Here is a 27,871-nt window from a genome sequence, read left to right on the forward strand (position 1 = left end):
TAGATGCACATCTATCACCTCGTTCTCAATGATCTTTCCAAGTTTGAAAACTTCCATCTTCATATCTTTTCCTCCAAACTGTTAGGCTTTTTCTTAAGAGAATTGGGCTCTAATACCAATTCTCAGAATGTCTTAATGGGAAGAATGCTTTTGAGAGTGGGGGGCTGAATCAGAAGTACTAGCCTTTTAACCACTTTTATACCCTTAATAACATATAATTGAAATTAACATGCATGCGTATAAACATTAAAAAATCATGAGAAACAAGCATGCATCACCATATAACACTTGAGATTTTGGTAACCTAGAAACCTTGTTAGGAGTGTGTCTTGTTAGAGGACTTAAGAATATTCAACTTAGAATGCCACTCTGTTAAAGGATTTACATAAGGCTTTTAAACCTACCTAACTCAATAGGATTTCCAAATTCCTAATACAATTATGAGAAAGTATTAGAATAATACACCTAAACTAATGTGATCTCTAATGCTGATCTCAGGCTCTTGATCTGCTCTTCTATCCCTGATCTCTACTAGATCTGCTCGGCTAATTGTGTTCCTTGTTTTGTTCTGATCAACTAGATATGTAAATATTGTCCTTTCTCTTAATCTTTGACACTAATGTTCAGCAATAACAAGCTCTACTTTTCCTTCTTCTTTTCATACTTCTCACTTTTTCATTCAATGGCAACAAGACTCCCTTATAAAGATTAGTGGTTTGTTATGCATACTTGGATAAAATGTTCCTGCTCAAACCCTTGAAATTCACCCATTGGCTACATGCAATCTCCAATTTTTTGATTGGTTGCATGAGGATCACATAGGTGATTGTGAGGATTTGATCTTATCCTTTTATCCCATCAACGAGTAATGCATAACCATTTTTCATCTTGGCTTGCGATTGCACAAACTTTATGTTGATTCTGCATTGCTCAGCACATGAAGTAATATTGATGCTTGGCACCATCTATTCTAGATTGCTTAGCATCTACTATAGTTTATGAATTACTCATCTCATATAGGATTACTATATCACTTAGCACCTATTGAATTTATGCTTTTCTTGGCATATACTATAATGTGTTGTGCTTAGCAGTAACTGTAGTTTTCTCAGCACTATCTGTGACTCGGCACATAAAAAATTCTAGCTCAGCTTCCATTGTGTACTCGGCATGTATAGTGAAAAAGGTTAAGTGTGTTGACACTCATTTTTCAATCTTATTTATTTGACCAACATAAAGAAGTGTACAGAATGACAGTAGTAGAAAGTGAAGAGTTAAATAGGTAAGTTCATGAGTTATTATAGAAGGGTTTGATTTGAGAGAGTTTGAGTCCATGTGTTGTACCAATAGTATTAGCACCAAAGAAGAATGGTGAATGGAGGATGTGCATTGATTCTTGTGCTATCAATAAGATCATGATAAATTATAGATTTCCATTACCAGGGATGGATGATATTATGGACTGTCTGAGTGAAGCTAAGTACTTTAGAAAGATAGATTTGAAGAGTGGGTACCATCAAATTCATATTAGAGAAGGTGATGAGTGGAAGGCTGCTTTCAAGACAAGGGAAGGACTATATGATTGGTTAGTCATGCTTTTTGGGCTGACCAATGCACTAAGCACTTTCATGAGGCTCATGAATGAGGTACTAAAGGAGTTTCTAGGTAAGTTTGTCATTGTTTACCTAGATGATATTTTGATCTTTCGTAAGGCATTGGAGGAGAATTTGATTCATATTCACAAGGTGCTTGATAAGTTGAGGGAAGAAAAGTGGTTGATAAACCTAAAGAAGTTTACTTTTGTAAAGGAGTTAGTGTACCTAGGATTTGTAGTCTTAGGAGAAGGTCTATAAATGGACCCAAAGAAAGTGAAGGCTATCCTTGAATGGCCTACTCCAAGGAGTGCGATAGAGGTAAGATCTTTTTATGAATTGTTTACATTTTATAGAATGTTCATAAAAAAATTTAGTAGTATTTGTGGACCCTTGACAGAAATGATGAGAGGGGATAGGAAAGAGTTTAAGTGAATTGCAAGAGAAGATAAGAGTTTTAATTTGTTGAAATAGAAAGTTATTGAGCAACCTATCTAAGCACTTCTTGATTTTAACAAGGTGTTTTAAGTAGACTTTGATGCTAGTGGTACTGCAATAGGAGTTGTTTTGAGCCAAGAAGGTAGATATGTTGCTTATTTTAGTGAGAAGTTAAATGATACAAAAAGAAAATATTTTATTTATGATCAGGAATTTTATGCTATAATTGAAGCATTGAAGAAGTGGAGATACTATCTTCTTCCTAAGGAGTTTTTTTTTTATACTGATCATCAAGATTTGCAATATTTGAATAGTCAAGAAAAATTGAACCAAAGGCACTTAAAATGGGTTGATTTTTTGCAAAGTTATACATTTGTTTTGAAACATAGGAGTGGGAAGTCTAACAAAGTTGCAGATGCTCTTAGTAGAAGACAAATTTTGCTGATAGAAATGTAGATAGAGGTGGTTGGGTTCAAGGAACTCAGTACTTTGTATCCATATGATCCTAATTTTGTGAAGCATGGAAGGCTTGTATAGAACCTGTTACACTTGATAGGACAATGTGGTTGAATTTCATGATCTAGGATAATATGTTTTTCAAAGGAAGCCAATTGTGCATTCCTAGAAGTTCAATGAGAGAGAATCTCATCAAGGACAAGCATAGTGGAGGATTGTTTGGCCATTTTGGTAGAGATAAAACCATATCTTTGGTTTTTGAGAATTATTACTGGCCCCAATTGTAGCAAGATGTGAAGAATTTTTTATAGAGTTGTAAAGTATTGTTGGTCATTTTTGCCTTCCCGCCAAAATCACCACATTTTAATTCAACATAGTAATGTTCACAAGTTTTAAATATTACAATATTCAAAAGGGGCACAGAATACTTTATCCTAACCTGATAATATTTCTTTTCCTACATATTTTAATGTTTCTGTGGGCTCACAAGTCCCCATTGTCAGATCAAGAGATATCTATAGTTAGTGCTATCTCGCTATGGGAAGTTGCACGTTGTTTTTCTGTAGCGACATAACACCTTTTGGCCATGTAGTTAGTGGGTCCTCCTTTTCCTTGTTGTTTCTCTAGCATTAAGTTTTGATAAATCCATGATGGGTGCTATGGCACTACCAAAAAATCTATGTTCCTCACCGTTAGTGACATAGTGCCCAGACAGAAAGTGTTACTGCGGTGACATCAGAAGGGAGGTGGGTCCCAAGTATGCCCCGTTGGATATCGATGATAAAATTTGGAAAACACACTCAGACCCCAAGAAATGTGGAAGGATGATTGTGCTTGAAATGAGCCTTTGATTCGTCACTAGCTAGGTAGTTTGTTGATATCAATAGTTACCTGGACCCATGCCCCTTTCGAATGCATGAAGATTTCCTCACCCTCGAATTAGTCTAGATCGACGGTAGGTGCTATCTCACTATGGAAAGCTATGAGGATATTATCCATAGTGACATAATGCCTCGGTGACGCATGGCACAAATGATGCAATGGGCCCTACCTTCTCCAAAGTAATATTATAGCTCATCCTCAATGGCATTTTTCAGGTGGGTCATAGTACATTGGTGATATTTCATTAGTCCATTCAGCCAACTTGATGTGCAGTTGGACAATTTTGTTAATCACCATAGATCTAAGGAAATCGACGGTAGGTGCTATCTCACTATGGAAAGTTGTGAGGATATTACCCATAGCAACATAGCACCATTATGCCACATGGATCTGTGGAGCTAGGTCTTGCCAAGATGAGGATGTCGGGTTGTGCTAGGTGGTTGCCAAGTGTTTTGAGGGTCCAAAAGTTTTAAGGAGATAGCACAGTAATATGGCAAGTCTTCACGATCATCAAATCAATCTAAATCCACGGTGGGTGCTATCTCACTATGGGAAATTGCTCAAAAGATATGCATAGTGACATAGCGCCTTGGTGACATGTGTGCTAATGGGTCCAGTGAAGGCATTGATAGTTAGTGGCCAACAATTAATGTGACTGTCACAGTCAAGGTTTGAGAGCTGGTGCGGTTAGTTTGAATATCTAGTCAAACTTGGGGAGACCTGCAAGGTGGCATAAAGAAAGGACCTGATTGGTCCACGTGGCCTATTTTTCTTGTAGTGTTTGGCTGCTTCGTTGACTTTGCTGATGTATGCACCAAAAAATGATAAGAAATCAAGGCTTTATATGAATCTAATCTTTATGATCAATACTAAACACCAAAAGTGAATGTGAAGCATGCAGAGACACTCTCTACCCCCCAATCCAACCTATCTACCTGGTTAGAGCATAGTTATGGCACTATTTCTATCTTTTCAAGGCCCTATTTTAGTTAAAAACCAAATTTCATGGTACCAAAAAGCTATATTCAGATCAGATTCTCTTTTGGATCCCCATGATTTTTCTTTGTAGGACTTCAATGTAGTGGTTGGGGAGTAACTTCAATGGGAGGACATCTCAGTTATGCCTAAGCTATAAAGGAAAGTTCTAAAAATTTTGAGGGGTCAACCTTTCTCTATTTTCTCTATTATTGCTCTGCAAATTCTCAGTGTAAATTCCCCAATGCCTCTGAACTACATGATTTTCTATCTTATCTCTTTCAGCCATTGGTATGAAATTGTAAGAACTCTTTGCACCTTACTGTGTTTTGTAGAGATCTATGATCTGCATGACTGAATCTCCTTGACCTATGAATGATAATATAAGTGAATCTCTATTTCCTTGTGTCATTCATCTTGGTCTTCTGATCTACATGTGATTATTAGATTAAAGAAAGCCTGAATGTGTATATCCTTAGTTTCATTCTAGTTCAATAGTGCATATATGGATAGAGTTTGGTTTGAACACTCTATTTTGGTGCATCACCTCTTTAGATTAGATTAGGTAAATTTTATTTCATGCTCTCCTTCTCCCTTTTCCTCTTCAAGACTAGTTAGGTGCACCTTGATAGTAAGAGGAAGCTGGCCTTCTTTGAAGACTCAACCTCACAGTTGAAGTCCCACAGCTTGGAGGTTGTTTCCATGTTTCACTAGGTTGTCCTCATGCATAGGCTTTGGACAAGGGTGTAAACCTAAGTGACAATAGTTTTTGGCATGCTGGATGGGACAACTTTTCAAAAAAATTCAAGCCTACTAGTGTCAAAGGGAGGATTTCATGATCACTACCGAGGAGATAGTACTGACTTCGATGTTTAACCCTTCAAGAGGCTCATTCTTCAAAGTACTTGGTGACTCTGAGCTTCAAATACATATCTAGTTCTAGACCAAAGTTGTAGTGATTCATGCCTAGAGCTAAAACAAGGGCATCTTCTAGAGGTAAGTTTCAGTATCAAGAGCTTTCATTTTCAAACCCTAGAAGAAGGAAGATTAGAATATCTTTATCACTACTTAGGAGTGCAATAGTAACAAATACACCTACAAGATCTATCTCTACTCCTCTTGCTATTATATCTCAGCCTAGACTACCATCAATACATATCAATAGATCACTTATCTATATGGCATTGCCTAGAGCTCATACTTTTTCCACCTTTAATGGTGGGAGCCCTCTCTTATTAGCCCAAAGACATGACATACTAGTAGCTGCCCTCAAAAGTATACCAGAGTTTACTGGTGAAACTTCTATCTCTCCTTCAGAACATATTCAAGAGGTTGCAAATGTCTGCAATATCCATGGTATTACAAAGGATGATGTTGCAGTTAGGCTCCTAGCCTCATCCTTGAAGGGAAAAGAAATACAATGGTATAGAGGCTTAGCTAATGGTTCTATAATAGATTGGGATGGATTAGGAGCAAGATTGTGAAAGCATTTTGAGGATAAAAGTGACTATTTTTCACTTTTAGAGTAGTTGACTACTATAAAAAGAGCCCCCCATGAATGTATGACTGATTTTAATTATAGATTTCAAAAGACATGGGATAGAATACCTACTTCAATGAAGCCTACCCCTTGTAATGCCTTCTTGCATTACCTTAGAGATTTTAACAATGATATTGCCACTACAATCCAAACTATGGGAGGAGATACCTTTCCTAATGCTTATGACATAGCAATAAAATCAAAGAACATCCTAATGCAAGGAGGTAAACTAGTTCCAAGGCCTCTTATGCCTTTCTTCCCTGATGTTCCAAATCGTCAACCATCAATGGTTCCTCTTCCCACAACTTCTACATCACAATACCTTACTCTAGTCCCTCAAGCTTCCACATCCTCAAATGGGATAGATGAAATCAAAGAGATAATGCAAACTCTGATGTAGAAAATGGATAAAAGAGAAAAGAACCTAGAGAAAAGATTGCACGATTATGGGAAGAAGCTGGAGGATAACTCCTCTATGATGCAGAAAGTAAGCAACAAGGTGGTGACTTTAGAAAGATAGCAAGCTCAAGGTAGTAAGCCTCATCAATTGCAATATCAAACTCCAAGAAGTGTTAGGCCTCCAAATCCTAATCATTGGAACAATTCTTTTGATTAGAGTAGGCAGGGCGGCCATGCTTCAACCTCAAATGTAAACCAAAGTAGGGCCATAGTCCCTCAAAATAATATGACTCAAGATCAAGATTTTTGTGCCTCTTGTAACTATTCCTATGCCTATTGTATGTGTCAGAAGATGAAATCTTTTATGGCTTTGACAGTCCAAGAACCTGTGGCAAAACAATCATACAAGGAGGACCAATTTAAAGATGCCTTAGATATGAAAAGACATGATGATTGCTCTTTTATGAATCATCAGATGGAGAAGCATTGTAATGTAAACCAAGATTCCATTGATCATAACACTAGAAGAAAAATAAGAGCTATGGAAGATGCTATCCCTCCTCCCAAGCAGGCCTTAACTTCAAATGCAATATCTCATGAGGAAGAAGCAAATAATAAATCAAGTACCTTTGCAAAATCATGGCAGAAAGGATGCAAGTGATCCTCAGGTTATTCCATCTCAACCTCATACAATTGTAGTTCCCAAGGGTTCTACCAAAGTGCCTACTATGCCATTCAGTGTGGTAGAACAAATGAAGAAGACAAATGCGAATATCTTCATGTGAGATGCTATTACTACTATACCCATGCAAAAGAGGTTGTTGCAGCAAGAATTGGAAAAAATTGAACCAAAGGATCAGACACTTAGTATGGAAAGTGCCACGAGCCTAGTACAACCATCAAGGGAGGTATAAACAAGTAAAAATTTTAGACCTCCCCCATTCTATGTTTCTCTAATTATAGGGGGAAAACTAGTCTATAATTGCAAGATTGATTTAGGGACTAGCAGTTTAGTGATGCCTAGGTGTGTTGCTGATGGTTTGGGAATGAAATATGAGCCCATTTTTAGGGATGTATTATAGTTGGATGGTAGTACTACCAAGACTATAGGGATCCTTAGGAATGTGGAGATGGCCTTACACGCATGCCCTAGTTGTATTGTAACCCAAGATATCTCTATTACTGTGGTCAAACCATATTTTGCCATCTGTCTATCAAGAGACTTTACTACCCAAATAGGTGATTACATATCTTTTGACTGGTCATATATGTCTTTTAGACCAAGATATGGAGCCAAAGCTTCAATTAGAGCATAGCCTCTAGCTCTCCATCATACTGAACCCTACACTCCTAATCTCATCAACATGAATTTCCCTATTCTAGAGATGGATGAGAATGACATAGTGAATGAGCCCACCACTCCCCTAGTAGACATACCTAATTTTTTCTTAGATGAATGGGCTAATGCATATCAATTCGACCTTATGTCAGAAACCCTTGAGATAGGTCTTAGTACATATTGTATATTGGAGAAAGATGCTCTAGTTTCCAATCTTGTGGAGACTGAAGAAGATGTAAGTGGGATACGGAGTATGTACTTTGATGGATCAAGGAATAAGATTGGGTCGGGGGCTAGTGTGATGTTGATTTCTCTTACACAGGTAAGGTACTATTTCTCCTTTAGGCTTCAATTTAGTTGCACTAATAATGTAGTTGAGTATGAATCCTTGATTCAAGGTCTCCTACTTGCTCAAAAAAGAGGAATCCAAGCCTTAAGGGTGTATGAAGACAGTGAGTTGGTGGTTAATCAAGTAAGAAATTAGAATACCATCAAGAATGGTTTTCTCAAGTCTTATAATCATAGGGTATGGGATTTTCTTAAGGGTTTTAATGCATTTAATATTCAAAGCATCCCTAGAAAAGAAAACAGATATGCTAATAGACTTGCAGAAATAGGAGCATCTTATGATGTGCCAGGGAATATTGAGAAGGAGAAGAAGAAACAAATCAGAGTGGTAGTAAGGCCTACTATCCCTGACAATAACACCCATTGGAAGGTGTTTGAGTTTGATGAGAAAATTGTTAGCTTCTTGTAGAATGAAGCAGAGTTTTCAAGCAAGAACTAGTTGAGATTGCAGAATTAGTATGGTGATCAGATCATTAATCTCAATTCTAACAAATTTCCTAAGGGTCTCATTACCTTAGAGAGTGTTTTTAATCTTGATGATCAAGCAAGAGGCAGGGCCATGAACCTAGCTACTGATGAAGATGACTATACTCCAGTCATGATTGCCAATGGAAAGTCCTTAAACATGGGGAAGGTATGTTCTAAAATTGAACAAGAAAATTTTATTCATCTATGTCAAGAATTTAATGATGTATTTTCTTGGACGTATGATGACTTAAAGGGCTTTGACCCAAGGTTGTTTTAGCATACTATAGATTTAGTTGATAATGGAAAACCAGTAAGATGAAAGCAAAGGCCAATGAATCCTAAAATTGAACCCTTAATAAGAAAGGAGCTATCCAAATTGATTAAGGCCCACATAATTTTCCGTATCAAGCACTCATCATGGGTAGCAAATCTTGTCCCTATTAGGAAGAAGAATGGAGAAATTAGATTGTGTGTGGACTTTAGGGACCTTAACCAAGCTTCCCTTAAAGATCACCATCCCCTCCCTTCTATGGAGCAGATTTTGTCCAAAGTCAGTGGTTCAAAGACATTTTCATTTCTTGATGGATTTTCTAGCTACAATCAAGTGTTGGTTAAAGATTCTGATAGATACAAGACTGCATTTACCACTAAATGGGGTACCTATGCTTATTGTAAGATGCCATTTGGGCTAACCAATGCAGGTGCTACATTTCAAAAGGCAATGGAGATGGCCTTCAAAAGATTGATTGAACAGTTTGTCTTAGTTTACCTTGATGATATCACTGTGTATTCAAAGGATGTAGAAGACCATTTTGATCATCTAAGATAGGTATTCCTAAGATGCAGAGAGTTTGGGGTTTCCCTTAACCCAAGAAAGTGTGTCTTTGCTACTAACCAAGGAAAATTATTAGGACATATTGTATCCGAGGATGGCTTAACCATTGATCTAGAAAGAACAAAAGAAATACTTGCCCTCCCTCTTCCTAAACACAAGAAAGGGCTGCAAAGTTTCTTAGGTAGGATAAATTTTGTGAGAAGATTTATCCCTAATCTTGCTACCATGGTGAAACCTCTTATAGCTATGCTCAAGAAAGGTATGGTATTTGCATGGACCGAGGAAGGGAAGGAAAGTTTTGAAGAGATCAAGACAACCATAGCCTCATCCCCTACTCTCATGAATCCAAATTTTGAGAAAGATTTCATCCTTTATACCCTAGGTGGTGAGTCAAGCATTTATGTTGTCCTGACTCAAAGAAATCATAAAGGTGATGAGAAGCCCATAGCTTTCTTTAGTGAAGGGCTTAAAGAATAAAAAGATAAATATAGCTATGTAGAGAAGCAAGCCCTTGCAATCATCAGAGCTTTAAAGAAATTTAGACACCTCCTGTCTCATAATAAAATTCATTTGTTAGTACCCCATGCTAGTGTGAAGGATTTCCTTTTGAGCAAAGATATTAGTGAGAAAAGAGCTAGTTGGATTACTAAAGTGAAGGAATATGATATTGACATTTAGATTACCAAGCTGGTAAGAGGGAGGGGGTTGTGTAAACAGATGTTATCATCTCAAGAACCTGATCAGGAAGCTGCTATGATACCAACAGAGCAACAAGAGGTAAGAAATAGCAACCCAAGGAGTTGGATGGATGATATGATGAATTTATTATTAGGCAATGGATACCCTCAAGGATTAGATAGAATTAAAAGGAGACAGTATAGATTACAGTCAATTCCTTATGTCATAGTTGATGGTGTCCTCTTTAGAAAAGATTTTAATGGAGCTATATTAAGATGCCTTGATACAAACTAGGCTGAAAGAATGATCAAATAACTTCATGATGGTCCTGATGGGGGTCACTTCTAAGCTAGAAAAACTACAATGAAGATCATGAGGGCTGGTTATTACTAGCCATCTTTGTTTCATGATTGTCATAAGTATGTGAGGAAGTGTGAAAAATGTGCCTTCTTCTTTGGAAAACAAAGACTTGTAGCTCTACCCCTTCATCCTATTCAGGTGGACCAGCCTTTTGCCCAATGGGGATTAGATTTAATAGGCCCTATCAATCCTCCTTCTAATTCAGGTCACAAATGGATTTTAGTTGCTATAGATTACTTCACCAGATGGATAGAGGTAGTTGCATTGAAGGATGCCATTGAATATTTAGTTGTTGAGTTCCTTGAGGGAATTGTGACCAGGTTTGATGCCCCTTTAACCATTATTTTAGATAATGCAAAGTCTTTTGTTGGAGCTCAGATTTGTGCATGGGCAATGGATCATAATATCTATTTGAGCACATCCTTAAATTACTATCCTTAGGGTAATGGTTTGGTTGAGTCCTCCAACAAGAACCTAATTAGGATCATGAAAAGAACAATAGAAGATAACCAAAGATGTTGGCATAAAAAATTGAAGACAGCTCTATGGGCTGATAGAATAACACCTAAAAGGTCAATAGGGAATTCACCATTTGTGTTAGTTTATGGCAGAGAAGCAAGGCTTCCAATTTCATTGGAGTTCCCATCCCTAGAGCTAGCTCAGCAGATGGAGTTGATTGAAGATGATGCCATGATAGTAAGAATGGTAGAGCTGATGGAGCTAGAAAAGAATAGAAGTAAAGCCATGCAAACCCTAGAGACACACCAGCAACAAGTAAAAAAGAGTTTTGATAGGAAGGCTAGGGTCAGAATCTTCAGGGAGGAAGATTTGGTTCTGAAATGGGATGCAAATAGGGAAAAACCAAGAAGACACCCAAAGTTTGATGCATTATGGAGTGGTCCCTATCTAATTATTAGTTGCAAATAGGCCAATGCTTTTCAACTAAGCAGGCCTAGTGGTGAAATCTCAAGCCATGTTTATGAGGGTTTGAGATTCCATGTACATAGTTAGCTTAGTTTCTCTCCCAGTTTGCTCTCCTATTTTCCAAGAAGTTCACGAGCACAGCTATCTCTCTATGAGATAGCCAGTTTTCTCAAAGTTTATGGTTGTAGGAAGGAGATTTTGTTCTCTAGTTCCAGTTGTAGAGACAGGGGTTTCAAGGTTTCCCTCTCAGAGGTAGGGTTAGGGTTTCACAGTATACATAGGATCCACATTTTTTTGACTCTATAGCCCAATGGATGCATGAGGTCACTAGTCTATGCATAGCTAGCTTGCATCCCCTCTGAGTTGCTAGATTTGTTAGTCATTTTTGCCTTCTCGCCAGAATCACCACATTGATGTAGTAACGTTCACAAGTTTTAAATATTCAAATATTCAAAAGGGGCATAGAATACTTTATGCTAACTTGATAATATTTCATTCCTTATGCATTTTAATGTTTTTGCATACCCGCAAGTCCCCATCATCAGATCAAGAGATATCTATGGTTGGTGCTATCTTGCTATGGGAAGTTGCACATTGTTTTTCATAGTGACATAGTACCTTTTGGACGTGTGGCTAGTGGGTCCTCCTTTTCCTTGTTGTTTCTCCAGCACTAGGTTTTGATAGATCCATAGTGGGTGCTATGGCGCTATCAAAAAATATGTGTTCCTTGTCATTAGTGACATAGCACCTAGATAGAAAGTGTTACTATAACGACATCAAAAGGGAGGTGGGTCCCAAGTATGCCCCGTCAGATATCGGTGATGAAATTTGGAAAACACAGTAGGACCCCAAGCAACATGGAAGGATGACTGTGCTTGAAATGAGGCTTTGATTCATTGCTAGTTGGATAGTTCGTTGATGTCAGCAGTTACCTAGACCCACGTCCCTTTTGAACACATGAAGATTTCCTCACCCTTGAATCAATCTGGATCGATGGTAGGTGTTATCTCGCTATGGAAAGCTATGAGGATATTATCCATAGTGACATAGTGCCTCAACGATGCATGGCATAGATGATGTAATGGGCCTACCCTTCTCCAAAGTAATATTACAGCTCATCCTTAGTGGCAGTTGTCAAGTGGGTCATAGTACAGTGGTGATATTTCATTGGTCCATTCAACCAACTTGATGTGCAATTGTACAATTTTGTTGATCACCATAGATCTAAGGAAATTGACAGTAGGCACTATCTCGCTATGGAAATTTGTGAGGATATTACCCATAGCCACATAGCACCATTGTGCCATGTAAATCAGTGGGGCCAGGTCTCACCAAGATGAGGATGCCAATTTTTGCCAGGTGGTTGCCAAGTGTTTCATGGGCCCAAAAGTTTTAAGGAGATAGCGCAGTAATAGGGTGAGTCTTCATGATCGTCAAATCAATCTAAATCCATGGTGGGCACTATCTCGCTATGAGAAATTGCTCGAAGGATATGCATAGCAACATAGCACCTCAATGACATGTGTCCTAGTGGGTCTAGTGAAGGCATTGACGATTGGCAGATGGTAGTTAATGTGACTATCATGGTCAGGGTTTGCAAAGCAGTGCGATCAGTTTGAATACCTGGTCAAACTTGGGGAGACCCACAAGGTGGCATAAAGAAATGAACTAATTGGTCCATGTGGCCTATTTCACTTGCAGTGTTCGGTTGACTCACTAACTCTGTTGATTCATGCACCAAAAGAAATTGAGGTTTTACACGAATATGATCTTCATGATCAATTCCAACCACTAGAAGTGAATGTGAAGCATGCAAAGACACTCTCTACCCTCTGATCCAACCTATCTACCTAGTCAGAGCATAGTTATGGTGTTGTTTCTATCTTTTTGAGGCCCTAATTTAGTTTAAAATCAGATTTCATGGTACCAAAAAGCTATATTCAAATCAGATTTTCTTCTAGATCCCCATGATTGTTCTCTGCAGGACTTTAATGTAGTGGTTGGGGAGTAACTTTAGTGGGAGGACATTGTTGAGATAATGGGTGTTGCACACATTGCATAATATTGTTATTTTATTATTTTATTTTTTATTATGTAATGTTGTACCTAGATGGACGTGCAACATGTAAAGATTCTCATGGAATATTCTTGATGAGTTGTATTGTAACATTGTGAAAATATTTGATGTAATTATTTAATATTGGGGAAAAAAATTAAATGCCCAATATTAAATGTGGGGTCAATGGGTTAGGTAGCACATGGTTTATGTAATACCACTTGGTGGTTTTGTGGGACTTGCTACTATATAAATAGCCACAAGGGTAGTTGTTGTATAGAGAGTAAGAGAGTGACAAGGAGAAGACAAAAGGCAAGAGTCAAGCGGGACAAGGCTTGATAGGTTAGCCAAGGGAGCATTTGTGAAGGTTGGAAGCATGGCATGGGATGTGTGGATTCATGCTTGTTCACATAGTTTGCTCTGTTGTGGCTATGGCCATGAAGGCTTCCATGGTTGTATGGAAATGGTATTTTTGCAGAATAATACATGATGATGGATGCTTTTGGAGGTTGGGTTTTTTCCTCAATGAGGGTTTCCCAAGGTATATCTTGTGTCACAATTTTGTGGGTATGTTGTCTATTCTCTTGCATGTAGATTTTAATTCCATGTTTATTTCAGATCTATTATGGGTTATGTGGAAATGGTTATATTCTTTGTTGCCAAGTTTCCTTACAGACATCTCAGTTATGCCTGAGCTATAAAGTCAACTTCTAAAATTTTTTAGGGGGTCGACCTTTCTCTGTTTTCTCTATTATTGCTCTACATATTCTTAGTGTAAATTCCCCTGTTCCTCTGAACTACATCATTTTTTGTCTTATCTCTTTCAGCCATTGGTATGAAAGTGCAAGAATTCTTTGCCTCTTATTGGTGTTTTGTAGAGATCTATGATCTGCATGACTGAATCTCCTTGACCTATGAATGATAATATAAGTGAATCTCTCTTTCCTTGTGTCATTCATCTTGGTCTTCTGATTTGCTTGTGATTATTAGACTAAAGAAAGTCTGAATGTGTATATCCTTAGTTTCATTCTAGTTCAATAGTGTATATATGGATAGAGTTTGGTCCGAACAATCTATTTTAGTGCATCACCTCTTTAGATTAGATTAGGTAGATTTTCTTTCATGCTCTCCTTCTCCATTTTCCTCTCCAAGACTAGTTAGGTGTACCCTAATAGTAAGAGGAAGCTAGCCTTCTCCAGAGACTCAACCTCACAATTGAAGTCCCATAGCTTGGAGGTTGTTTCCATGTTTCCCTAGGTTGTCCTCATGCATAGGCTTTGGACAAGGGTACAAACCTAAGTGACAAAAAGTATGTTAGATGGTGAAAGGAGTGAAGTAAAATATGGGGTTGTATCTGCCATTACCTATACTAGAGAGATCGTGGGAGGATGTCAACATGAATTTTGTTCTAGGATTACCAAGGATACAATGTGGGTATGATTCTATTTTTGTGGTGGTTGATAGATTTTTGAAGATGGCACATTTTATTCCTTGCAAGAAGACTACTTATGTTGTTCATGTGGTAGAATTGTTTTTGAAAGAAGTGGTGAGACTACATTGTCTACCATAGAGTATAGTTTTAGATCAAGATACCAAATTTGTTGGGTATTTCTAGCCTACACTATGGAAGAAGTTGAAGATAGATTTGTAGTTCAGCTCATCACATCATCCATAGACTGATGGACAAATAGAAGTTGTGAATCACAATTTGGGAAACTTGCTAAGATGCTTGGTTGGAGATAAACCAAAAGGATGGGATATGATTTTACCATAGGAAAAAATTTCATATAATAATTCTATCAATAGGAGTAATAGTAAATCACCATTCCAGATTATATATGAGAGTAGTCCCAAAAATGCTTATGAATTGAGGCAGTTGGATAAAGGAGAGATAAGTAGTGTTGAAGCAGAAGATTTTGCTTAACATTTGAAGAACATCCATGAGGAGGTGAGAAAGCACACAATAAAGATGAATACATAGTATAAGGAAAAGGTAGATGTGAAAAGGAGATATAAGGAATTTTAGCTTGGAGATGAAATCATGGTCCATTTCATAAAGGATCATTTTCTAGTGGGTACATATAGTAAGATAAAGATGAAGACGTTTGGACCATGCAAGATAGTGAAGAGGCATGATTCTGCCAATGTGTATGAAGTGGAGTTTCTTGCTGAATTGAATATTTCATTAGTATTTAATATTTTAGATTTGACAGAGTATTATGAAGGAGGTGATGGAGATGAAGTTGTAGAAGCAAAATGGAGCATCCCAACAGCTAGTTTAGCTACAAAGGAGATTGAGGAGATACTAGATAGTCATGTTGGAAAAAGTACTAGAAACAAAACTTATGAAGAATATTTGATCAAATGGAAAGGAAGACTATTTGAGGATTCATCATGGTTAGCAAAAGAGGAGGTTAACCATCTTGGTTTTCCTCTGAACACTTGAGACGTGATAAGGTCACTTCTCAAATTACCTCGAGTGTCTAATATAGGAGCATCCAGGGTGTATGAGCAATCTTGCATCACCCAAAAATATTTTTATTTTTAGTCTTTTCTATTTTAATAAGAACTAGTAGACAGGGAGGTTACTAGTTCTGGGAGCTTTCTATTTTTGGTAAGTTTGACATACGAGCTCATAATGTTCTCATTTTCTATATCAAATTTCATTTTAGAGTTGTAATCCTACCATAAAAATATCATTGCTCAAGCATTAGTATCAAAGAAGCTATTACAGATTGTAGGTGGAAAATTTTGTAGAAAAATCTTTGGGCTCACCATTGGAGGCCTTAGAGTGCCTAGATGAGGTCCAAAAACTCAACAAAAGGGTGCTAACATGGTTCCAAGTTTGTAGATTAGGAGGTGGCATTTTCAAAAAGTGGTTATAATTGGCAATCAAAGCAATGGTTCATGAGTTATGGCCTTTCGAAGTTGGACTACTTGAAATTTTGAAAAATAATTGTCAAAAATATATTTGGCCAACTCTATATGTTTTGTTAAGGTTTGTTGGCCCTAGGTATTAATTTTGAGCATATAGAACCTTCCTAGGTAGCATACAACTGCCTATTTTTAAAAGGCTTGAACATTGTCTAGAATAGCTCTGGGTGATAGTTTGCAACACTATCTTGCATATTTCTATATTGAAGGTGCCCATTTGGGTTAGCATATTGTAATTGAGAATTTTGTAATTCTACATTTGTGATGATAATAAGAAGTCCATATTTTTTTTCTCACATTTTTTGTTGTTTCTTTGTTTTTGTTATGAGTTTATGGTATTAAGGGGACCACCTTGTATTACTCATGGTAGTCTAGTTCCAACCACAAGTGCTACACTTCTCTAGCAAAGTAGCCCTCAAGTGCAAGTAGTAGAATTGGGAGATGGAGGAAGCAATAATAGTGAGTCTACCGAGTCAGAGGAAGTAGCTAAAAAGACTGCAGGAAAGGAGAAAGGCCAAGAGTCTTCAAAGCTTGTCTCTTAAGCCCAAAAGAATCCATTCTCCTCAATTGCAAAAGTAATTACTCTAGTTAAGAGGAAAATGTTCAGCATAGATTCACTCAGGATAGTTTCTAAGGTGATAGGCACTGATTCTTGGTTGGAGGACACTCTAGAGAGAAAGAGAAAGAGGAAGGATGAAGGTGCTCCCAGTAAGGACACCACATATCTTGTTGTTCATTCTGGATCTGCATTGAGTAAGGTCAAGAAGTAGAAGACCTTGTCTATTTTGGGGCAAGTTCCACAAATAGAGCACCTAACAATGGAGATTGCAAAACCCACCAAGGATGGGAGAATTGAAGATATGTCTACCAATGATTTTACTCTACATTCAGTGGATCTTGGGAAAGCTAGACATGAAACTAAGGTCAGCTTACAGAAGTTGAAAAATGAGGTGATTGAAGGAAAGTTGGAGAGCCTCAAATTGTCAAAGGTTAGGATGAAGGTAGAGATAGAAAAGTTGAATAGATTTATTAGACAATTGGTCACTCCATTGGCGAGTATCTGTGGAATGCCTTTGACTAGTTATCCTACTACCGCCAAGGTTCAAGCACTTATCTCTTAGCTTAAGATAGGCATTTTGGCTAGATTGGTAAAGAATGGAGTGACAAGCTTAAATCAGAAGGACTCTCCATTATAGCACAAATCAGAAATGTTATCTTTAGACTAGAAATAGAGAAAGATAACATTTCCTCTCATAGAAATACCCTAGCCACGGAAAGGACTAAAAGTGATGATAGTGTATCCTTGTTAAGGATGATTATTCAAATAAAATCAAAGGAAATTGTCGAAGCTAAAATCTTGCCCAGAGGAGATGAGCCTCTATTTAAATGGTTACAAAGCATGTAGTTCAAGTCAAAAATGATCTTGGAGGTAGAAAAAGGTATAAAGGAGATTGAAGGGAAGGTAAAAGAAGATCAAGATAGAGATTATGAACTCCTAAAAGGATTATAGACAAATTCATAGACTAGCAGGCAAGGAAAAGGAGTAATTGGAGTCATTGTCATGCAAAAAAATTTCTCCAATTTTATAGATAGCCTAACAAGCATATCTTTAGGGCACCAGAACAGAGTGTCTAAGCTTCAAAAACTTGGCGGATGCATACATGTAGTCATGGAGGAATTGCAAGATAGACTAAATGTCATGAAATATTTGGCTAGGGAACACTCCAGATGACTCTTGAGATATACTAATGTGCATGTACAAAGACATGAAGAGCTGATTCCAATTATTGTTGCCACCAAGGCCTATAGAGAAAAAGTAGAGAAAGGAAAGAAACTGAAGTGACTCATATTCCACCCTTTCCATTTTTACTTTGTAATCTTTGTAATAGACAACCTAGCTCTTTGCCATTTCTCAATTTTGAGAAGATGAATTGGTTAAACTTCCTTTGTAACAGTCATCTCAGAAATTCTATATGTATGATAATGAAAGATAAATAAAAGTTGGCAAATTTGTGGTATGAAAGACTTGAAGTTGTAGAGTCAATTGAATGGTATTTTTGTATCAATCATTTTCTATTCCATTGGAAATAGTTGTTATTATCTTGTTGTTTCTCTTTAACTGGAATTGAAGCAAGGAATAAATAGAGTTTTACTTCCCCTATTTTAATACAATATGTTGAACGCGATAGGAATTGTCACTTTAAATTCAAAGAGACTCGTTATATTTTTCATTCAATTTAATCTTCTCTGCTAATTAGTTCCTAGATAGATTAATTAATATTAGTGCATATTTGTTATGAATTAATAAGATGTTTCAATTTGTTAGATTTGAATGACTCTGAAAGTGTTAATTTCCACCTAAGTTGAATTTTGTATAGGTTTGACTTAGTTTTCCCTCTCCTATTCTCTAGTTAAGATCATACCTTGTTTTAGATTTAGGAATAAACAAAATTCATTGCAAATTCATAAGAGGGAGTTGTACCTAACAATTTAGAGGAAAGTAAATCTTCAAGAGGTCACTTTCCAAACTATTGTAAATAGAATGTGTTCATTAGGGTATTTGTGAGTGAGAACTAGAAAGAACAAATCTATTTACCAACAAGTGCAAGAAGTCGAGTCTCACTTTTGGCCAAAAAATGGAAATGTTTTTCCTATTTTTGAAATATTTTGTCATTTGATGTCAAAATTTGAGGCATTTAGAGATTAAATATAAAAAAAATTCAAAAATAAAAATTGTAGTGCCTAGGATCTTCTTTTTGAACATATAATTTATTTGTATACCCATATGATAGATTTTTTTTTTGGTATAGATCTTTAAAAACCACTTTTTCAAAATGTTTATTTCAAGACCATACCAGACTCCTATATGGACACCATAATTTGACACAACCAAATGATTTTTTTTGAATCTTTTTAAACAGAGTTACTTGATACACCAAAGATTGATGAGAATATTTTTCTTTAATTTTTTAATGAATATTTGTTATTGATTTTTAATTGATGATTAAGCTAATTTCTAAAGCATCTCGTGTGTGGATGCCATAATTTAATCAAAATTTAGTTTTTTTTATTGTTCTTAACTTTAAAAGAATTGTGTGAGGATTGATGACATGTGAATCAATTTACAAAATATGAAAAATTAAAAAACTTATTTAAGTTTTAGTGAATGTCACTATTTAACATTTAAGATATACTTTTGATTAATAAATAATGAAAAAAAATAAGAAAATGAACTCATAACACTATAAAATTTACATATTTACAATTAGAACAGTAAGACCTATAATGGTTTTTGTTTCATCAAAAAATTCAATGCGGAGAACTGTATAAAAATTATAACAATCCATAAAATTGTTGATTAAATGCCTTAGAATAAAATGGTTCATGAAGGCATGGGTTGGTGGGACTGAACCTATGCCATGTCTTTCCCCAAGGCAAAACCCAAACGAAATTCACAACAATTTCAAAGTCCCACCTATGTCAACTAGAATCAAACACCCAATTTGTAACTCAAAAATCAGGTGCCTGATTCAATTTTAGCCGTTAATAGAAATAGAGACTTGATTGTTTGAAAATCAGGTACTTGATTTTTAAATGAGGTACTTGATTGTTTAAAAATAAGGTATCCAATTTTTAAACAATCAGGTACACAATTCTAATCTACCCATTGGGCCCCAAAAGATGCCCCACAAACCACTTTTCAATGATTACAATGACTGAATAAAAGTTTTGATCTGCAACAACACATTCTGCCATAGTTATTCTATTTTCTTATCTCCTTCTACGATTTTAAAACTATTGATTATAATTCAAAACTAGTGTAAACATGGGATCAAAAGAACAAAGAAAGAAGAAATTAAATTTTTTGACAAATGAGGAAATTGCAACAAATAAAGAGCATGAAGAACAACATTAACGAGAGAGAAGACAAAGAAGTAGAGAATTGAGCAATCTTTCAAAGGAGAAAGACATTGAGGATACCATAATGGATGAAGAGTCTAAAGAAGAGAACCCATTACAAGGAGATTCGGGTGCACATTCTAATCAAAAATTCAATATATTCGTGTCTCGAAACCCTCAAATATTTTCTCATGATGAAATTGGTGATTTTTTAGAAGTAGATTATGATTTAAATGATTTAGATTTTCTTCATGAGAATAGATTGTCAAATGATCATGCACAACAAGCTCTAATTAAAATGCATGCCCCAAAAGAAATACCAAGAAAAATTGAAAATGAGATTCAAATCCAAAATAATAATGAAAATGAAATGCCAATTGAAAATAATAATTGTATGAATGTAGACATATAAACACCAATTATTGAACAAACATGTCAGAATGATGCTAAATTGCCTGAGCATAATTTTCATTTTCCTAATGATGTGGGTAATCTTAAGGGATTGGTTTCATGGAGACAAATTAGGACACATGCTAATAGATTATATAGACATTTTTTTTATAATAAGAAATTTGGGTTTCAATGTCAGTTGATATTGCAACTAATTAAAATGTCTAAAATGCTAAAAGTAATGAAAAGGTTAGGAATGTGTGCAAAACCCAAGAATAAAAATGAGTCTTTAAAAAAAGTTGTATCCACTATTGCTAGTGCCTTTGATGTTATTGGAAAGAAAAGTTGCTCTAAAGATAAGAATGCAACACAACAAGCCTTAACACCAGCTTTAGTTAACAAATCAACAATTGGCAAAAGATTGATCAACAACATAAGTGGATATCTTAATGTGAATCATAAGACTTTAGAAAGAGCTATAAAGAGAAGGGTTAACTTTGAATGTGATCCAACAAATATTTTGTGGACTTCTAGTGGTAGACTCCTAAGATGTGATATGAAACTTACTAGTGAAGTCAAAAGTTTGGTTGAAATTTTTTGGCATGATAATATAAGAGTATCACCTAATTAAAGAGATGTTCTTAAATTGAGAGTTGGGTCAAAAATACATGATTCACATCCTAAACACCTTTTGGACATGACTCAAACTAAATTTTTTAGAAAATTTGTAGATGGTAAGGTGTTAACTATTACCATTAGTCAAAGATCTTTTGAAAAGTGTAAACCATGGTATGTAAGGATTAACAAGGAAAGAATCACATGTTGTTGCAAAAATCATATTCAATTTCATTACCATTATGATGTATTTTGATCTATACATGATACCATGCATAGTAAAGAAATGTTGTAGGAATGTGGTATAAAAATACCACCTCAAACTATAAAGGATTTCATATTAGGTTTGTTTTGTAAGCCACCTAATGATCAATACTTTCTTTTCAATGCATGTCTTTTTGGTAATGTGATATGTGTGGAAATTTTTCTTTGTTAGATGAATGTTTGCATGAAAATTCTTTGACTACATTTGGACAAGAATTAGTTGATGTAAAAAGATTCAAAACTATTGAATATTCATTGAAGGATGAGAAGATTGCAAGAAGGTGTGACCTAGTTACAGATAAAGTTAGTTGTCATGCATTTATGGATGAGTTTAAGAGTGTGATCATACCAAAATATATTAAACACTCTCAATATGCTAGATATATTGATGGACAATTTTGCATATGTAAGAATACATTTCTAATTGGTACTATACTTTTAGTTGTTGACTTTGCAGAGAACTACACACTTGCACTGCAAGATGAGGTACAACCACAATATTACAATTTAGTGCAAGTAATAATTTATGTTCATATAGTTTATAGACATGCAAATGATAGTATAGAGGAGGATTAAAAATTATTGAGAGAATACCATTTTTATATGATTGATAATAAACTTCATTAATCTAGGTTTGTCCAATATTGTTTCAAATTCTTTTATGATAATTTAAAAGAGAGACAATTCAAATGACACAACACTAGATATGGTTAGATAATTGTACATGACAATTCAAGAAAGCTATAATGTTCTATTGGTTGAGTAGGACACATAGGAAAACTAATATTCAACATGTGTGGAGTTTTTTTAAGGCTGGACATGGTAATGGAGAACATGATGGTGTTGTTGTATGTGTGAAGAAAGCCCTTAGTAGAGAGCAATTAAAATTTGAGTAAAAAGCCAAATTCAAAAATGCACATGAGATTGTCAAATGGTGTAACAAATATTTATACATAGGATCAACTGAGAACTCTACAATCAAATGTTTCTTCTACCTAGTTGAAGAGAAGAATATCCTTTCAAGATATGATTGTGATACAATTAGTGGGTCTACTAAATGGTATTCATTTAGGGGTTCAAATTCTAACACTTGGACTATATGGACTAGGAAACTTTCTTTTCTTGTTAGTCTTGTCTTACAAGTGAATGGGAAAAATGCAAGAATATATAATGGGTTGAAGATTGGCAACAAAAATCATTAGCACCTACTGACACACATTTTCAAGATAATATAGTAAATGAAGGCTAGAATGTTACTTTTGCATCAAAAGACTATGGTCATATTTTAGACCTCATACAACTTGGTATGCATAATTTAATTAGATTTTGTTGTGATCATGCTTCAATTTATATTATTTATTTATGTACATTTCATTAATATAATTCAAGTGTACATGTCTTTAACATATTACTTATATATGTACACATGTGAGTAAAGTGTTTATGTACTTTATCTTATATTTTAGGACATGTTTATGTTGTTATCACCTAATGATAATGATGAATAGACTAAGTATTGGCTAGCTAGATGTGTGGAACCTAAGAAAAAATTGATATGTCATCAAGTAGATGATGACGGTCTTGAAAAAAGACTATACTACCTCCTAGGAGGAATACTATCATCCATCCTCTATTATTTTAAAATCAACATACATTAATATGGTTAATACAATTACACATTCATGTAGAAAGGAAATTATTATGTACTTTATATTTAAATTTTAATTAAAATTTTACCTGTTTCTCCTTACTATCTCCAAGCTATCCCTACATGAGGTCAACAAATTATGACACATCAAAATCATCACCACCATCACCATGGCTAGTGTATATGTCATCATCAAAATCATAATGGTCATCATGTTTTGAATCAACATCACTTTGGGTCCTCTACATATATCTCCAAAACTATTACAAATGTGTCCAAGTGGATGAATATCTCTCACCTACTTCCACTGCTCTAATAAATTTCCCAAAAGGGCACTTGATGAGGTAAGAGCAAATGACACTGCTTGATGTTGCTGTGGCACTGGGAAAATTGGTGTAGTTCAAGAGGTACAAGAGGTTGAGGCCATATGCAATTTCATTCTATCACTTAGCTTTGCCCCAAGCCTATCCTAAGGCATCCCTCCACTAACCCCCTAAAATAATCTAATATCAAAATAATTGGGTTTCAAACCTAATTCAAACTCAGCCCATAGTTTCCTAAGGAAGTACATGGGTACCTCATGATTAGTGTGTGGTGGATGGTCAAATACCATACACCACCACTCCCAAAAGTGTGTAGATATACATGGATGTGTGCATCATCTAATAGAAATGTGAGGCTTCTTCTTGCTAATCTCCTCACCTCTCTTAGGGTTTACAAAATATCATTTAAATATTTTGAGGTTATGGACCTCTCTATATGATAGGCCATGAGAATAAAAGGCATGCATGTTTTCCCTCTATAATCTAAAGCTATCAATATCAAAACTCAAATGCAATATAGAGTGAACGATGCCTTGCATGCTATCCACAAGGCATAGTAGGTGAGGAGCAGGATGAGTCTCACACTTGATACTCTCAATATCTTCTATGAGGTTACTAAGATTATGCCTCATGATCTCTTGCAAATCCTCTATGGTAGGTGCTCAAGGAGGACTAGGTGGTCATGGAGGTAGGGTGGAGGTGGAGGTGGAGATGGAGGGGATAGAGGTGGGGGTGGGGGAGGGGGACGGGTGGGGTGGGTCCATCAAATATAATCTACATATATGTTAAAACAACATAAAAGATCACAAAATTACTATTTAATAAAATAAATCTAAAATATCAATTATATATAAATACACAGATCTTTAAAACCATATCAATTAAATAAATAAAGTTAAACATTTAAGTAAACTTTAATGTTAAGGTTAATTGACCATTATACCAAATTTAAGCCTAATCATAAAATAATACTCCAAAAAATTATATTAATAAATCAACTTATATGTGAATTCTAAAAATATCTTATATAAACATGTTTATGATTATGCCTTAGAAAATTTGTACAATTAAGGATCAATATTAAAACAATTAGGATGGAACATATAAATAGGATTGAGTATAAATTATTAACATTATCATATTTCCATAATTTATTAGTAAATGTGAGTTTATTTTTGGATTCAACTTTGTGTTTTTAGCATCACTCCTTTCTTCTTTTTCTATTCTTGCACTCTCTCTTCCTAATGATGGAAAGAGGGGTTGTTGATGGGTTCAAAGATGTTTGGTGAAGTTACTAGGGATCAATTCTTTTTTAGTGCAATGTGTCAACATCATAAGAGATGAGGTTTGAATCATGCTTGATCCAAATTTGACAAAGGGAACACCCCTTTTTCATTAGCTCTTAGTTGAAGAGGTTCTGGCTCGTGCTCCCATATTTGATAGGTACACTTCTACGTGTTATAAAATCCTCCATCCAAGAAAAGGGGAGGTGTGGAGGCTATAAATGAATAATAAAAATGACACATGGCTCCAAAAACTATTTTCTTTTTTTTTTTTATCTAATTTTTTTACAAGAATCATTGTTAACAATTTCGTTAAAAATACCATTTAGGATGTATGTTAAAAAATAAACAATAGAGTTTAATTATCAAAAGGTCAAGAGCATTGCAAATTGTTGCTAAAAGGTAGCTAAATTAAGACTTCTTCTTTTACTCCATTCCTAATATTTGTAACATATGGTTTGAATAGTAGGTATCAAGGAATGATATCAATGGTATTGGGTGTGATAGAGAAAGTCCTTGCACAAATCTTAACAACACAGCCTTGGGTTTTCGAATTCTTTGTCTCCACAGATATGGTGTTGCTTCAAGTGATATTCACAAATTTGTTGAATCATATTAAAGCAATTGTTTATGTTGGTTTTTATCTTGTGACTTAATGGCCTTTTATAATTTATGAATTATTTTGGACTAAATAATAAAAAGCTATGATCATGTATCTACCAATATTTTTCTCATCCAATAGATGTACTTATACTTCCTATTAATAGAATGTTCACACCAATTCATAGAATAAATGAACAATATATTTTTAAATGATCAAATTTGGTTTCAAATGTTTGGTAGAATATACTTTAAAAATGGAGTAGGCACTCTTATAATTAAATTATAAATGTAAAATTGTAATTTTTTTTTTGTATTTTCAAATTGAAAGATTTTTATAATTATTTATAAATTATAATTTTCTTTTCAATTTTATTAATTATTATAGTTGAAATCTCAAAGTACCAAATATCAATATTAACTATATTACAATTTATATTAACAAAGGATGGAGTTGTGTCTAACTAGATGTCATATCATATATGTTGTCACAATTCAAAGATAATGTTGGGAAATTTGTATGCTCAAATATTCAATCAAACGAGGAGTTAAGGAGCATTTTAAATTTATATCGAGCTTCACTCATTACCTTTCCTAAGGAGAAAATTTTGGATGATACCAAGAATGTGTATCAAAAAGTGGTGTTTACTTATAGGCAACTTCATGTTTGATTACTAGATCACAATTATGTTTTCTATAAATGTCATAGTAATAGTTAGGGTGATAATAAGATCTTAGTTGGAAGATATTATTGGATGTCCATGTGTTTCTCTTTCTTATGCAAGATTGAATTCTTTGTCAAATTTATGACACTCTAGCTATGTCCAATGTGAACAAACCTCATGCTAAAAGAATCAAAACACATGTAAAGATAAAATCCATATCAATTGAAATATATTATGTACATAAATTATGGTGAAAAGTTAAGTCCTACATATTGTGCATGGAAAAATTAAAAGAATATTTAAATCATATTTAAGCATCATTATCAAGAGAAATATTGACAAATTAATATAATTAGATTATAAGTGTAAAAAATAAGCTTTTCTTGAAGTACTATTTTATAGTTTATCATTTAAGATTTCAATATTTCTTCAACCCAATTTAAAATCATTAAATAAAGTTTTCAAACCTAGGATTAAGATTACTTTCCATTATTGACCTACTGTTATGGTTACCTGGCTAGGGATCAAGTGTTAGGTTTAATATTTGAAGTTACAATTAGAATTAGGGTTTAACATTTAGGATTAAGTTTATTAATGATAAGGGTTAGGTTTAGAATTAAGTTTATCAAACTTAATTATATAATTTGGTTAAAATTTTAATTAGTGTTAGGGTTAGGCTTAGAATTATGGTGAGAGTGAGATTTTACATCAAGATTAATACCATGTTTAGGGTTAGTGTGTAGTTTTATTAAAAAATTTATGGTTTTAAAGTAAGGGATCACATTATATAACACCCAACCAAGGGATCCAAAGAACTAACATAAAGTTTTACTAAGTAACCAATAACATACAATAATACATATGAAAACATAAGTGATTACATTCATTAAGTATCCCAAGATGTTGAGTCACATTTAATTTTTAAATAATTATACTAGAAGTAAAATAAATAACACATCCAGATGAAAGAATAACTACAAGTTCAACCCATTTAAATAATATACATTTGTTCTGAATGCCACTTGGTATTAATTTAGAATAGATAATCATCCACTGTACATGTCACAAGATACGAAAGACTAAAAGAATATACATTTATAAAATAGATTGCATCATCCCTTTCTGATCCATGAAACAAAGTACAATACAATAAGTAAAATCATTAAATACTTAGTTTTGTGTTTGGATCCCTTAGCAGGGCGTAACACATTAAATACTTAGTTTTATGTTTAGGGTTTAGATTAAATTATTGTACAATTATGGTTAGGTTGAGGTTAGACTTAGGAATATAGTTAGTTTTACTTTCTTTGTTATATGTTTTACAAGCTAATTTATAATTAATTACTATTTAGTTGAAATAAATACAAAAATATTGAATGTAATTACATATTTAAACAATCTAATTTACATCTATCCAATCATTCAACATTGTAATTTTTATTAAATACATTGAAACATCTATAATAATAATTTAAATGAACATCTACAAATTTTAAAAATTTAAGAATACGAAACTATTTAAATAAACAAATACAATAATCTAAAGATAATACTATTAACAATAGAAATTTACAATTTTACATATTAAAAGTGAAAAATAAATTAATAAATTGACAGAATTATAAAGCATAAAACTAAAAATAATGAAATAAAATAGTAGCAAACAAAGTAAAATACCTACTACACCAAAAAAAGGTAATAGGGGGTCAGTAGAATTTTGAAAATGGCTCTCTTATCTTTCTAAAATTGGGCTCACATTTTTCAAATAGTTAAAATGAACCAAAAAACCCCCAAAAATTGGCTTTTGTAGTTTTTCAAAATCGGGTACCCAATTTTTACAATATCAGGTACCTAATTTGTTCAAAATTGGGTACCTAATTTTAAAAACATGGTTAAGGCACCTGATCCATATTCAAAAAATTGGGTACTCAATTTTTTGAGTTTTGTCAAGTGCTCATA

The sequence above is a fragment of the Cupressus sempervirens genome, chromosome 11, assembly GCF_028749045.1.
Source record: "Cupressus sempervirens isolate cs-2001-9-10 chromosome 11, ASM2874904v1, whole genome shotgun sequence".
Taxonomy (NCBI): domain Eukaryota; kingdom Viridiplantae; phylum Streptophyta; class Pinopsida; order Cupressales; family Cupressaceae; genus Cupressus; species Cupressus sempervirens.